Genomic DNA, 15,283 nt, shown 5'->3' on the forward strand with positions numbered 1-15,283 from the left:
TTATAGCAGAAGCAGGCTCTGAGGAGATCCTGCCCTTTCTAGAACATCTTCTTGGTGATGGAATGGGAATTGATAAAAAACGACGGATTTTAATACGGGCTGCCTAAAGACCAAGGATTTCTCAAAGGAAGTCATACATATGGGGCGCCTGGGTGGCTCACACGGTTAAGCGTCATGATCGTAAGCGGCTCATGGTCTTACAGTTTGTGAGGTCAAGCCCTGCATTGGGCGCTCTGCTGTCAGAGCAGAGCCTGCTTTGGATCCTCGGTCCGCTCTGTCTCTGCCCCCTCCCCCACAGGCACATACACGTATGCACATTCTCTCTCTCTCTCTCTCAAAAATAAGTAAACATTAAAAGAAGGGGCAGCTGGGTGGCTCAGTCGGTTGAGCATCCGACTTCGGCTCAGGTCATGATCTCACGGCTCATGGGTTGGAGCCCCGCATCGGGCTCTGTGCTGCCAGCTCAGTGCCTGGAGGTTGCTTCATATTCTGGGTCTCCCTCTCTCTCTCTCTGCCCTCTCCCTCTCATGCTGTCTCTCTCTGTCTCTCAAAAATAAATAAACATTAAAAAAAAAGAAAAGAAAAGAAGGCATTAGGGTGGCCTGGGTGGCTCAGACGGTTGAGCGTCCATTTGGCTCAGGTCATGATCTCACGATTTGGGAGTTTGCTGTCACCACCTAGCCCACTTTGAATCCTCTGTCCCCCTCTCTCTTTGCCTCTCTCTCTCTCTCTCTCTCTCTCAAGTCAAATAAGCAAACAATGAAAGAAGTATATGACCCATAAGTCATATGAAAAGATGTCTAACATCAAAAGACTGCATACTGTATGACTTCATTTACACAAAATGTCCAGAATTGGCAAATCCATAAAGACAGAAAGTAGATTAGTAGTTGCTAGGGGTCGAGGGAGAGGGGACTAGAGAGGAGTGACTGCTCATGGGCACAGTGTTCCTTTTTGAGAGAATGAAAATGTCCTAAAATTAGGTAGTGGCTGTAGTTTCACTATTCTGTGAATATACCAAAAATCACTGAACTGAATAGTTTAAATGAGTGAATTTTATGCAATGTAAATTGTGTCTCATTAAAGCTGTTATAAAGAAAAAAGGAACAGGGGCGCCTGGGTGGCGCAGTCGGTTGAGCGTCCGACTTCGGCTCAGGTCATGATCTCACGGTCCATGAGTTCGAGCCCCGCGTCGGGCTCTGTGCTGACAGCTCAGAGCCTGGAGCCTGCTTCGGGTTCTGTGTCTCCCTCTCTCTCTGACCCTCCCCCGTTCATGCTCTGTCTCTCTCTGTCTCAAAAATACATAAACATTAAAAAAAATTTTTTTTTTAAAGAAAAAAAGAACATTCAAGTTTTCTAAGAACATTAACATGAACTGTTTGGGCTAAGATAAAAATAAAACAGTAAAATATTTATCCATAATCCTATCAGCTAACAGTTCAAACCAGGTTTTCTGTATTCCCTCCCAATCCTTTTCCAAAACATAGGTATTTTGACATGCTTATATTATGACAGAACTGTCTTTATCTTTCCAAAGGATTTTACATATATGTATTTTATAATTGATTTATGTAACAGACCTTAACGGAATACTTACATGTGTCAGGAACCAGGCCAAGTGTTGAGGATGCAAGAATGAAAAAAAAAAGCAAGTCCTGCCCTCAGAGTAATCCCCCCCCCACCCCCCAACTCCTGTGCTGTAGGTCAGGAAGTATTCGTTCCGTTTAACAGATGAGGAAATTAAGCTCAGTGAGGTTAAGTGAAATGTCTGCAGTGACCCAGCTGTTGACCAACAGAGCTGAGACTAACATCTGCCTCTGACTGCCAGGTCAAGGATCTTTCCTTTTTTCTTTCTTTCTTTTTAAAGTTTATTTATTTATTTTAGGGGCGCCTGGGTGGCTCAGTCAGTTAAGCGTCCTGTTTCGGCTCAGGTCATGATCTCACGGCTCGTGGGTTCGAGCCCTGCATCAGGCTCTGTGCTGACAGCTCAGAGCCTGGAGCCTGCTTCGGATTCTGTGTCTTCCTCTCTCTCTGCCCCTCCCCCCCTCATACTTTGTCTGTCTCTCTCTCTGTCTCTCTCTCTCAAAAATAAACATTAAAAAGATATTTTTAAATAAATAACGTTTATTTTATTTATTTTGAAAGGGAGAGTGAGCATGAGCAGAGGAGGGGCAGAGGAGGGGCAGAGAGGGAGAGAGAGAGAGAGAGAGAGAGAGAGAGAGAGAGAGAGAGAGAGAGAATCTCAAGCAGGCTCCACACTGTCAGCACAGAGCCAGATACGGAGCTCAAACTCAGAAACCGTGAGATCACGACCTGAGCTGAAATCAAGAGTCAGATGCTTAACTGACTGAGCCACCCAGGTGCCCCTAGGATCTTTCGTAATGTGGACCATGCTCCTGTTTTCTTGGTGTTTTTATGGTTCTAAAGTGGCACTTGTAGCCTCTTCATGGAATCGTAGACCCCTAAACAAGGTGGAAAGCTTCACCCCTGCCCTAGATGGATCACCCAGGCTCCCACACCTGTAACTATGATGGAGCCGGTATTTAAACACAAGATTTCTATGGCTATCAAATCACTGAAGTTCGGTTTAAAAAGCAAAACAAAAGAAAAACATACAACTATCTTTGCAAAAAAATAACTATCTCTGGGGGGTATAAGTACATAATTTTCCTTTTCTCCTCTATGCTTTGTCTCTGTTTTCTTTCTTTCTTTTTTTAAAATTTTTTTCCAACGTTTATCTATTTTTGAGAGAAAGAGAGAGAGCGCGTGTGTGCGTGTGCAAGTGGGGGAGGGGCAGAGAGAGAGGGAGACACAGAATCCAAAGCAGGCTCCAGGCTCTGAGCTGGCAGCACAGAGCCCGACGTGGGGCTCGAACCCATGAACCGTGAGATCAGGACCTGAGCCGAAGTCGGACGCTCAACCGACTGAGCCACCCAGGCACCCATCTTTGTTTTCTATGATTAGCTTGTGCTAGTTTTGCTGTATACACACCCACAGGTAGACGTGAGGCGTGTGTGGGTGTGCGTGTATTTGGTGATAAGCACTTCCCTTCCAGGGGTCACCGCAGGATCTTCTAAAGGCCTGTGTTATGTCTGACACTGACTAGGTCATCAAGAAGAAGCTAGTGGGATCTGTGAAGGCGTTGCAGAAGCAGTACGTGTCCTCGGACACAGTGGTCACTAGCGAAGACGGAGATGCCAGCACCATGTGCAGTGCCCTGGAGGCTGTATTTATCCACGGACTGCATGCCAAGCACATCCGAGCCGAGGCCGGAGGGAAAAGGAAGAAGAGCGCCCACCAGAAGCCTCTGCCTCAGCCTGTCTTCTGGCCCCTCCTGAAAGCTGTCACCCACAAGTGAGATCAGCAGGGGAGGCTTTGCTTTGGGGAGGAGCTTCAGTGTGGGTGACCCTGGGCTCTCCCTCTACAGCTCTATGGGAAGGCAGCAGAGATGCTCTGTGTTCTAGAATGGAGATGGGTGAGATAGGGGTTATTGTTAGACCAAGCCTCAAGAGCCCCTCAGCGCACAGGCAATGGCCTGGGGCTGCTCAGGCCCCTGGCTGGTCGCCTTTAGCAGGAGCCGCTTTTTTGCCACACCGTGGCAAAGTTAGGTAGTTGGAACAGAGAATGTGTGGCCTGCAAAGCCTAAAATCTTTACTAAGTGGCCCTTGACAGAAGAGGTTTGCTGACCCTGCCTTGGAATGTTTGAACATCTCTATGCTAAGTATTATATCCTAAGAGGCTGTGGCATTTTTTAAAGCAGTGGAATCCAGATCATCTGAATATCCACCCTGGGACGTTTGCCTCTGCGGCCCTGGCCCTAACTGCCTGGGCTTTGGAGCAAGCAGCTGCTGGCACGTTGCCTCTAAGGGCTATTAAATGCCACCTGCAGCCTGAAGGTGCCTTGTCGGTCTGTATCTTCCTTTTCCTGCTGACTGCCACCGCCCTATCTCAGGTTCTTACCTCATTCCCAGGTGGCAGTGGCTTTCTAATTGTCCCCCTTATCTCATTCTGTCTGTCCTTAGGTCAGGCAGCTGGTCCACATTTATTGAGCTTAAGCTAACCCGAGCTCATTCCCTGAGCCCTGTGGAGCACGCACTCCTATGGGCGAGACGTGCTCAGGGCACTGTGATGGTCAGAGGAAGGGCATTTACATCAGACCAAGGGTTCGGGAACTGAGTTTGGTACCTGATCTTATCCCGAGCAGCCCACCCAGAAGTCTGCGTGACTGCGGTCGAGTCATTTCCCGGTGTAAAAACTCTCAGGCTCCCCAGTGCTAGCCTGGAGTCCCATTCACTTCGTTGGGGCCCCAGAATCTGTATCCTGACCAGGTTCCCAGGTGATTCTGACGCACAGCCAGGTGTGGGGACCCTTGCCCCACTTTGCCTCACCGGTTGGATGCTCGAGACCCTGCATCACCTGACTTTGCAACCCAATCAGCCGCTCCTCCTCCTCCCCGTGCTGTAACGGGAGTGCTCACCACTCCTGTTACACAGCTGCTGCTTCCCTACCCTTGGTGCCTTTTTGCTGTCAGTCCTTGGTGCCTAAGGTTCCCCTTCCATCTTTGCCGCTTGAAATCCCTCAAGGCCCAGCTCAATGCCTTGCCTATCCCTAATCCCTATGCCTAATCCCTCAATGCCTTGCCTAAGGCATTGTTCTTACTGCAACCTGGAAGTGATTGCCTTCCCCCCACCCCAGCTCTACTGACAACAGGGTTCACCTCCGTGTGCCCTTGAAAGGTAGTAACCTGGACTGAGGGCAGGACCATGTCTGTATCCTGTATCTTCACGGCTCCAAAGACCTGGCACTTAGGGGCTCATCAGATGTATGCCGGATGAGCAGGTGATGTCAAGGGCGCCTGGGGAGTTGTAACAAAAATGGCAATTATCCTGCATGACAGTAACCTCGAAAAAGTGGGGTGTTGTAGCTAAATATTTCTCAATTCCTTGTAGAACACTGCTATCTGAGATTTTTTTCCCAAGCCTGTATATACTTGCAGTCATTATTACTGGCTCCTGCTCACCAGTGGATAAAACAATCCTCCGTGATCTGAAATCATTTCTTGAAACAAGCCTGTCCTCTCCACCCGCAGACACATCGTCTCGGAATTGGAGCACCTGATCTTTGTCAGCACGGACGTGGGCCGCTGCCGGGCCTGGCTGAGGCTGGCCCTCAATGACGGCCTGATGGAGTGCTACCTGAAGCTGCTCCTCCAGGAGCCCGCCCGCCTGTGCGAGTACTATCAGCCCGCAGCCCTGCTTCGAGACGCCGAGGAGGGCCAGTTCCTCCTCAGCTTCCTGCAGGGACTGACGTCCTTATCCTTCGAGCTCTCCTACAAGTCCGCCATCTTAAACGAGTGGACGCTTACCCCACTGGCTCTCTCTGGGCTTTGCCCGCTCTCTGAGCTCGACCCCCTCACCACCTCTGGGACACAACTACAGCGGAAAGAGTCTCTGGATTCAATTTCCCATTCCTCAGGCTCGGAGGACATCGAAGTCCAGCACTCAGGCCATAAGATCCGACGGAACCGGAAGCTCACGGCCTCCTCCCTCAGCCTGGACACCGCCAGTTCATCCCAGCTGTCTTGCAGCCTAAACTCTGATAGCTGCCCACTCCAAGTGAATGGCTCCAAGAGTCCAGATCGTTCCGAGGAGCCCATGTCCTACGACTCCGATCTGGGGACAGCAAATGCCGATGACTCAGACCCGTCTCTGCAAGAGTGAGTGTCCTCCCCCCACTCCTTCTCCTCCCCCTGCCTTCCTTCCTTCCTTCTCCTCTTCCTCTTTCTCTCCCTTCCTATGGCATGTGATTGCCTGTCACTGAGCATTGAGCTCTCTAAGGGCATAAAGGAAAAGAGGACCGTGGCTCTTCCTCAGGGACTGGAGTTGCCGGGACTTATAACTGGAGGCAACATGGGGCAGCGAGGAGAATGGATTCAGGGAGGGCTCAGAGCTGAATCAGGCTCCGGCTCTGCCCCTGGCTGATCTTCGACAAGTTACCTAATTTGTCTGAGGCTTCGTGTAAAATATTATTGCCTCTAGGGCGGAAACTAACGGTTCGGAGTTAGATGTACGACTTCCAAAAGACGCAGTGAAGCCCAGCGCGTCAGGGTGCTCCGCTGCGACCTCCCAGAAGGCCTCTGAAGGACACAGACCCTGAATGAGGCCTGGAGGAGGTGGTGCACAAAAGGGGCCAAGCAAGTGAGTGGAGGAAGAGCACAGGGAGCAATGAACTTGACTAGAGAAGGGACCCTGGGCAGAGCTATCTCTTTAAAAGAACTTTTTTCTATTTGAGTATTGTTGACGCACGGTGTTATATTAGTCTCAGGTGTACAACGTAGTGAGTCACCATCTCTCTATGTTAACCATGCTCACCACAGCAGAGCCTTCTTCGTTCAGGCCCTTTTGAAACATTCGTTTTTTAATAGATTTATTTTTATGGTAAGAAAAAAAAGTCTACCTACAGTGAAACGTCTTTTCCACCTTTGTAACCATAATTATTAATTCCTTACATCTTTCTTTTTCTTTTTTTTAAAGTTTATTTATTTTTGAGAGAATGAGCAGGGGAGGGGCAGTGAGAAAGGGGGACGGAGGATCTGAAGCAGATTCTGTGCTGACAGCAGAGAGCCCAACGTGGGGCTCGAACTCACAAACTGTGAGATCATGAGCTAGGCTGAAGTCAGACATTTAACTGACCGAGCCACCCAGGCACCCCCTTTACATGTCTTTTTCTGATGTTTCTAAATGCATCTAACAGATATGAAAAGACTTTTTAAATGTCTTTTATATTTCTTATCTCTGCCCCATCCCCACAAAGCTATTATAAATATACTGTTTGATACCTTGTCTCAGAAGAGATCAGAATTTTTGTTTTGGAGCTTCATATCAGTTTCTTCAGTTTTTTTTTTTTTTTCCCCTGTGACATGTGTTTCCATTGTATGAATCTACCTTAGTTTATTTGGCCAGCCCTGTATTTACTGGACACTGGAGTTCACTCTTTCTATAAATAACCGTGTGTATGTGATCTTTTAAGTCTATGCAACTATCTCTGTTCAGTAAAGTCCCAGAAACAGAATTGCTGAGGCAAAGGATAAATGAATCTACAATTTTCATAGATAACCGCCTGTTTACACTCTGTCAGGAATGTACCTGTGCCCTCTCGGCCTTGTAGGCAGAAGGTATTATCAAACTTTTGGATATTTGCTCATCTAATAGGTAGAACATGATAAACTTTTTTTTCAAGTTTATTTATTTGTTTTGAGAGAGAGAGAGAGAGAGAGAGCAAGCGAGCATGAGTTGGGGAAGGGCAGGGAGAGAGAGGGGGAGAGAGAGAATCCCAAGCAGGCCCCTCGCTGTCAGTGCAGAGCGTGATGCAGAGCTTGATCCCAGGAACTGTGAGATCATGACCCGAGCCAAAATCAAGAGTCGGACGCTTAACTGACTGAGCCACCCAGGCGCCCCGAAAATGGTAAATTTTTATTAAGCGCTTCCTTCAGCCAGACCCATGTTCCCTCAGCCAGTGTCTAGGATCTTCTTTTCTACTCCTGTGTGCCCCTACCTTCTTGGTTCATTCAAGTCTTTACAGGTTTCCCAGCTGCTGTGGGAAGAACACCAGATTGGGTGCCGGTACGGACTGGCTTGTAGCAGGATCCGGCCTCAAGCCCTGTTCTACCAGTCACAAGTCCAGTAACGGCAGGCCAAGCGTTGGCTCTGTGAGGTTGTTTCTTCATCTGTAAAGTGGAGGCTCCCTCATAGGGATTCTCTGGCTGAGAATCAGATCAGATGCCTGGGGGCGAATTACGGCTGAAGCAGCTTCTGAGCAACAGAGCACATTAGCTAGAACTTTCAAACATCAAACAAGAATTTAGGTAGAACATCCTGGAAGGGAGCAATCCCCGCTCTATCGGCTGGGCCCATGGCGTGACTTAAGTTCACTCACCTGTCTGAACCCTTCCTTGTGTCTCCTCCTCCCACAGGCCAGCCCGCCGGCCCTCTGTCTGTCATGTGCCCTGCTTTTATCTTTCGTGAGTCTTGTGATTGGAAAATTCCAGCTTAAGGCCGTTGAATCAGTGACCGTCCACCCTGTGTGGGAAGCGTCATCCTGGGCATTGTGGGAGAAGTCAAGGGAAGAGGGTCAGGATGTACAGACCAGCGCGGGGCAGTGGCGTGCGGAACCAGCAAACACAGAGCACACAGATGCACAAACACACATCCAGCACCGTCACTCTGAGTGCTGGGCTTGAAGTTATCTTCGCACGTCCACACACACCAGCTCTTAGAGGGTGTGTCTGAGGGTGAAGAGTCACATCAGCAGTTAAGAGTTCGCTTATTTTTGTCATATTACTTAAATATTTGTTTACGTGGATTTTTTAAAGTTGATTTATTTTGAGAGAGAGAGAGAACAGGCGTTCTATCAAAATAAATGTTAAAAAAAGTTTTTTAAAATCATCTACAAGTTAAACATAAAGTACAAAAGATGTAACATTCCAAGGAAATGTATTAACTTAATGTTTTCTGGAAACCAAACTGCAGTTTGCTTTGTGAATAGAGGATTGATGGCCTGAATAGCTTCTTTTGTGTTGGTTGGGTCTGAATTACAGTGATCGCTGAGAAGCACAGCTAGGGGCCGGTGGTTAGGAGTGTGGACTCAGGAGCCAGACTGCTGGAGTCTTCCATTAACCAGCTTTGCGACCCCGGGCAAGATACTCAACCTTTCTGACCTTGATGTCCTCATCTGCAAGACGGGGATAAGAATGCTAGGAAGTGAGTTAAGGTATGCAAAGCGCTTAGAGCAGTGCCAATCACAGGGTGAGTGCTCCATAGGCGGTGTCATCATCATTTTACTACTGGGGGTCCCCGTGATGTCAGTTCTCGCGCTACTTGTCTGTGTATACACGGCTGCAGATCTGTGCTTGGTGATATTTGTCAGAGGTCGTTATCATGAGGCCTTCTCTTGGGGGAAATGATTCTTCGCACATGCGGCCCCCTCCTGTACTTTCATGAGCACCCCTGACCGCCAGGTGGTGCCGTGGACCCCAACGCGCTAGTCCACGCGCTCAGGAAAAGCGCAGGCTCAGAATCGCTTGGCGGGGGCACTTTATGGGGTGGTCATGCCGATTCTCCAGCCCATGCTTTTATTCCACACCTACGCCTCTGTGTACGCGCAATATACGTATGTGTATAATACGTATATGTTTCCAGACTGTCTTCTAAATGAAAGCACAAACTTCTAGAATTTTTCAACAGGCAGTTTTTGAAAAACGCTGCCCTGAGCTGGACAGAAGTGGAAGGACCGGAGCGGTGTCACCGTTTCAGCCCTATGTTGGTTGCATTTTCTTCAAAAGTTTTGAAAATTCTCTTTCTTTCACTTTTCCTTCAAAACCTCATCTCTAGCACTTTTTCCCACTTGATGTGCATGTCTCTTATTCTCTCTGGGTCCTGCCGACCAGCTCTGATCCTGGTGAGACTCCTGTGAACTTGATTTCATCCTGACCGTGGTGTTGATTTGGTGGAAACTCTAATTTATCACACAAGCTTCTTGCTGTCGGGTGGTGTTTCTTTATTCCCACACCCAGTCCACTCCATCATTAAAATGTGTCTTACAGACGAGGGGTCATTTATAATTGATAACCATTTCGGTAATGCTGGTGAATCTTTCCGTAATTCTCTTTCCTTACATTTTTATAGCCATGTGTGTAGAGGCTAAGCAGTCTTGCCAGTGGCGATAAGAACAACCAATGACAAATTGAGGTTAATGTTTATTGAGTACTTACTTTGTGCCAGACACTCTATAAGCATTTTACCTATATGATCTCATTCAGCCTTGAACACAGTCATAGGTGGGTGCTGTTACCGTGCCGGTTTTACGGGTAAAGGAATGAAGTCCGTGAACTTTAGGAACCTATTGTGGGGCCACAGCAGTGTGCCAACCAAAGCCAACCAACATCACCCTTTAAGGAAACCCCTTACCCACTAGCTATGGATTTACCTATTCTGGACATTTAATACCAACGGAATCATACACTATGTGGCTTTTTGTGACCTCCTTCCTTCACTTAGTAGGTTTTCAGGGTTCATCCGTGTTGTAGCATGGGTCATGGCTGAATCATATTCCATTGTGTGAATACACCACAATTTGTTTTATCTTTTCAGTTAGTGGACATTTGTTCTATTCCTACTTTTTGGCTACTGTGAATAATATTGCTGTGAACACTCGTGTACAGGTTTTTGTGCAGACATTGTCTTTTCATTCTCTTGGGTATATACCCATGAGTTGAATTGCTGACTCATATGGTAACTCTATGTTTAACTTTTAAGGAACTACCAAACTGTTCTCCACAGAGGCTGCACCACTTCACATTTCCGCCAGCAGCGTGTAGGAGTTCCATTTTCTCTACACCTTTGCCAACACTTGTTATTCTCTGTCTTTTTAATTTTTAAAAAATTTTTAATGTTTCTTATTTTAGAGAGAGACAGAGAGAGAGAGAGAGACAGAGCATGAGTTGGGGAGAGGCAGAAAGAGAGGGAGACACAGAATCTGAAGCAGTCTCCAGGCTCCAAGCTGTCGGCACAGAGCCCGACACAGGGCTCGAACCCACGAACCGTGAGATCATGACCTGAGCCGAAGTCGGATGCTTAACTGATTGAACCACCCAGGTGCCCCTCTCTCTTTTTTATTATAGGCATCTTGGTAGGCATAAAGTAGTATCTTATTACGGTTTTGATTTGTATTTCACTCCCGTCTAATGATATCGAGCATCTTTTCATGTACTTTCCATTTGTATACCTTTAGAGAAGTGTCTCTGTAAACCTTTGCCCATTTTTCAGTCAGATTATTTGTTCTAATATTATTGAATTGTAAGAGCTCTCTATATTCTGGATACTAGACCCTTATCAGATATGTGATAATCCTTGGATATAAGATATGCAGATTTTTTTCCTGTTCTATGGGTTATCTTTTTACTTTCTTGATAGTATCCTTTTGAAGCCCAAAAGCTTTTAGTGTTGATAAAGTCCAGCGTACCTATTTTTTATTGTTTACTTATTTGTTGGCTGTCATATAAGAAACCATTGCCTGATCCAAAGATGTATACCTGTTTCCTTCTAAGAGTTTTATAGTTTTAGCTCTTACTTTTAGGTCTTTGATCCATTTTGAGTTCATTGTTTATATGGTATGAGGTAGGGGTCCAACTTTCTTCTTTTGCATGGGACTGTTCGCTTATCCCAGCACCATTTGTTGAAAAGACTATTCTTTCCCCACTGAAATGTCTTGGGCTGCAGATCAGTTGCCCATAAATGTATGGGTTGTTCACCAATGTTTGACTAGCATGTCTTGAAATGTTGTTTGGGGTTATGATGTAGATAAGAGCACACAGCTCAGCCAGAAGACATTAAGGTAGAAACTTGAGTTCTAAAATCCTTATGGAAATGAGCCCACATTAAGGGGAGTTTGGCACGTCTTCTGACCCAGTGTAAACCATTAGGGCAGATATGGGCAATCTCTTGGGCCCCGGGTAGCTTTGTTGTTGTAGGAATCTGTATTCACCCGTGACATACTCTATTGGTTCATAAACAAAGGAGGAGACAGCAAATAGTTCTAGTTCAGAAACAGAATGTGGATTCTCAGAAGCCTCAGGAGAAGGGGAGCAGCCACTAGCCAGTGCACATTTTAGAAGGCCCAGAGTAGTTTTCATGTGCGTGCGTGTGTGTGTGTGTGTATGTAAAGACAGTAACACTGGCTCCCTGTAGTCCCTGAAGCACCACTGAAGGGCAGGAAGAGGCAGTACCATTGGAAGAGTGAGCAGGTGCACACCCCATGTATACTTGCGTGCACACTCCTGCACCCCGTGTACACTGATCTCCGGCAGCAGGTCCTGGGAACAGGAGGCATCTGGGACCCCACATACGGCCCAGCTCTGGTGGACCAGCGCTTGCACCGGAGATCCCGGGCCCCGCAGTTCCCTTGGCCGCCCACTCTACCTCAGTCCCAGCTGGGGAGAAACTTTGTGAGGCGTGTCAGAGGAAGGCTTGTGTGTAAGCAGAGGAGCACGGTGGGTGGATGACGAGGATGTTTTGTTTTGGAAATCCCCAGACAGCAGTTTTGCCTTCTTACCGCCGTCCCAATAGCCTTGGGCATTCTAGCTGACAGCTTGTCACACAGGTTTCTCTGTTTAAAAACTTCCAGGGTATTGTCGGAATTCAGCAAAGCCCAGGTAAACTCTGTGCCAACCAATGGACTGAGCGGACTGAGTGGAGAAATGGAGATTCCCACGGGGCGGGCCTCACTCCCCCTCCCCGGCCTGGAGGCCAGCATCCCTTTTGATGTGCCCGCAGAGCCCCTCCCGCCCCAAGCATCCTCTGGGACTCAAGATGGGGACCGCAAGCAGGAGCCGCCTCCCCAGGCACCTGGCACCCTGGGCTTGCTGCAGTTGGGCACTGCCAAAGCTGTCCCCTCGGTGAGCATTTTAGACCAGAGGCCTTCCAGTCCCGTGGGAGAGGCGGCGGCCAGAGCATTCAGCCCGGGGAGCGGCCAGCAGAAGTCTGTGGAGGATGACGGAGCTGCACGGAGCCTTGGGGTGTCCTCACCCACCAGCCCGGTGAGTGATACAAGCTTTTCGGGGAGAGGTCTTGGGGAAATGTCTCAGAGCTGGTGCAGGGTCTCCCCAGCTAGCCACCCCGAGTGGTCTCTGCCTTGTCTCCATTAGCCCCTCATATCTGTCACGGCGGACGTGAGCCAGGCACGGTGCCAGTCCCTTCCCATGGGTCTCTCTTGTCCTCTCACATTGACCCCGTAGAGAAGATAATTCTCATCTGATCATAGACCCTGCGCATAACCACTGCCACTTATCAGCTCAAGGCCTCGGGCGAGGCCCTTTGCCTCACTGAGCCTTGGTTTCCTCCTCAGCTCTTGTTATTATTAAATTCAGATTTGCTAAAATACCAGACTTTGAGAATACTCATCTTGCAATATGAGCCAGGTTAGAACTGCACCATCCCCTATGGTAACCACTAGCCACACGTGGCTGTTGAATGAGCGTGTAAAATGTGGTTAGCTCAAACTGAGATAAGCTCTGTGAAATAAACACTGGATCTTGAAGGCTTCGTCTGAAAAAAAAAGAAGGTGAAATACTCAATCATTTATCGATTATGTGTTACAATGAAAATATGTTTGATGTTGGGTTAAATATAAAAGTTAATTACACGTGTTTCTTTTTACATTTTTTTTTTAATTTTTTTTCAACACTTACTTATTTTTGGGACAGAGAGAGACAGAGCATGAACGGGGGAGGGGCAGAGAGAGAGGGAGACACAGAATCGGAAACAGGCTCCAGGCTCTGAGCCATCAGCCCAGAGCCCGACGCGGGGCTCGAACTCCCGGACCGCGAGATCGTGACCTGGCTGAAGTCGGACACCTAACTGACTGCGCCACCCAGGCGCCCCTCTTTTTACATTTTAAAAACGTGGCTAGTAAAACATTTAAAATGATACATGTGGCTGGAATTCTGTTTCTGTTGGGCAGTGCAGCTCTAGAATGGGCCGGTCTCCTTTGTTGATAACCCCGAGGGAAGCCAGCCCTGGGAATCTCCTGCACAGAGCCATGGGTCAGAGGCTTGAGAACCATCGGCCCAGTGAAGCGGTTGTCAAAGCTGTGGACCTGAGCTCTTTGCCATTTCACATTTGTCCTTTAGGATGAATAGCCAGGGTAGGAAGTTGTATGCACGTGTGCATGCAGACATACAGAACCCCAGGTTTATCCCAGCTGTTGTCTGGGGTCACGTTAGGATATAGTCTTGCTTTTTCAGCTCCATCCGTGCATATCTCTCATCCGGTAGCTTCCAGATCCTGTAACTCAGGATGGGGCCAAGGCCGTGAAATAGATTAGGACACGCGCTCGCGCGCGCGCGCACACACACACACACACACACACACACTTTTAAATAGCTTTATTGAGATATAACTCATATACCATACAATTCACCTAATTAAAGTGTATAATTCCATTTTTTTTCGTATATTCACAAGGTTGTGCAGCCATCACTACAATCGAATTTGAAAATATTTTCATCCCCCATAAAAGAAATCCCTTGGGATGCCTGGGTGGCTCAGTCGTTTGAGGGTCTGACTTCAGCTCAGGTCATGATCTGTGGTTCACAAGTTCGAGCCCCATGTCGGGCTCTGTGCTGACAGCTCAGAGCCTGGAGCATGCTTCAGACTCCCTCTCTCTCTGCTCCTCCCCTGCTGATGCTCTGTCTCTATCTCTCTCTCAAAAAATAAACAAAAACATTTAGAAAGAAAAGAAAAGAAATCCCTTACCATTAGCAGTGACGTCCCATCCTCCTCCTCCCGCCTCACTCCCCTCATCCCCTGGCAACTACTTATTTCCTTTGTCTATAGATTTGCTATTCTGGACATTTCACAGAAATGGAATCCTGTAATATGCAGCCTTTGGTGACTGGCTTCTTCCAATTAACATACTGTTTTCAGGATTCATCGTTGTTGGAGCCTGATCTGTGCTTCAGGGAGTAATAATTCATTGTAGATTCCTTTGTATGAACCCGTCACATTTTATTTTGTCCTTCATCAGTGGATAGACTTTTGTTTTTTTCCCCCCATTTTTTTGGCTAATATAAATAACACAGCCATGAACATTCATGTACAAGTTTTTGTGTGGGTATATTTTTGATTGTCTTGGATGTATACCCAGCAGCAAAATCTCTGGGTCACATGGTAACTCTATATTTAACCTTCTGAGGAACTACCAAACTGTTTTCCTAAGCAGCGGCCCCATTTTATATTCCCACCAGCAATGTATTCCATCCTCACCAACAGTTCTTACTGTCTTTTTAAAAATTGTCATTATAGCTAGCAGGCGGCAGGAGCAGTATCTACTTACGGTTTTGATTTGCGTTTCTTTAATGACTAATGATGTCAAGCATCATCTTGTTTGTGTGACTTTTGGCCATTTGTAGATCTACGTTGGAGGAATGTCTATTCAGAACCTTGGCCCATTTTTATTTTATTTTGTTTATTTTTCACTTATTTATTTTGTGGGAGTGCGGGCATGAGTAGGGGAGGGGCAGAGAGAGAAGGAGAGAGAGTCCCAAGCAGGCTCCTTGCCGCTAGCACAGAGCCCGATGCAGGGCTTGAACTCACGAAACGTGAGGTCACAACCTGAGCCAAAACCAAGAGTCAGATGCTGAACCCACTGAGCTACCCAGGTACCCCTTGGCCCATTTTAAAATGGGATTATTTGTCTTTTTATTATTGAATTATAATAGTTCTTTATA

General features: G+C 47.4%; 1 pseudogene; it reads left to right on the forward strand.

The window, feature by feature from the left end:
• The first annotated feature begins 3,106 nt into the window (after positions 1 to 3,106).
• The window catches only part of LOC147570828 (pleckstrin homology domain-containing family M member 1-like), a 67,313-nt pseudogene continuing 55,136 nt past the window's right edge, over positions 3,107 to 15,283 (forward strand).

This window comes from Puma concolor, unplaced genomic scaffold, assembly GCF_028749965.1.
Source record: "Puma concolor isolate L17-30 unplaced genomic scaffold, mPumCon1.1.hap2 unalloc_scaffold_83, whole genome shotgun sequence".
NCBI lineage: Eukaryota > Metazoa > Chordata > Mammalia > Carnivora > Felidae > Puma > Puma concolor.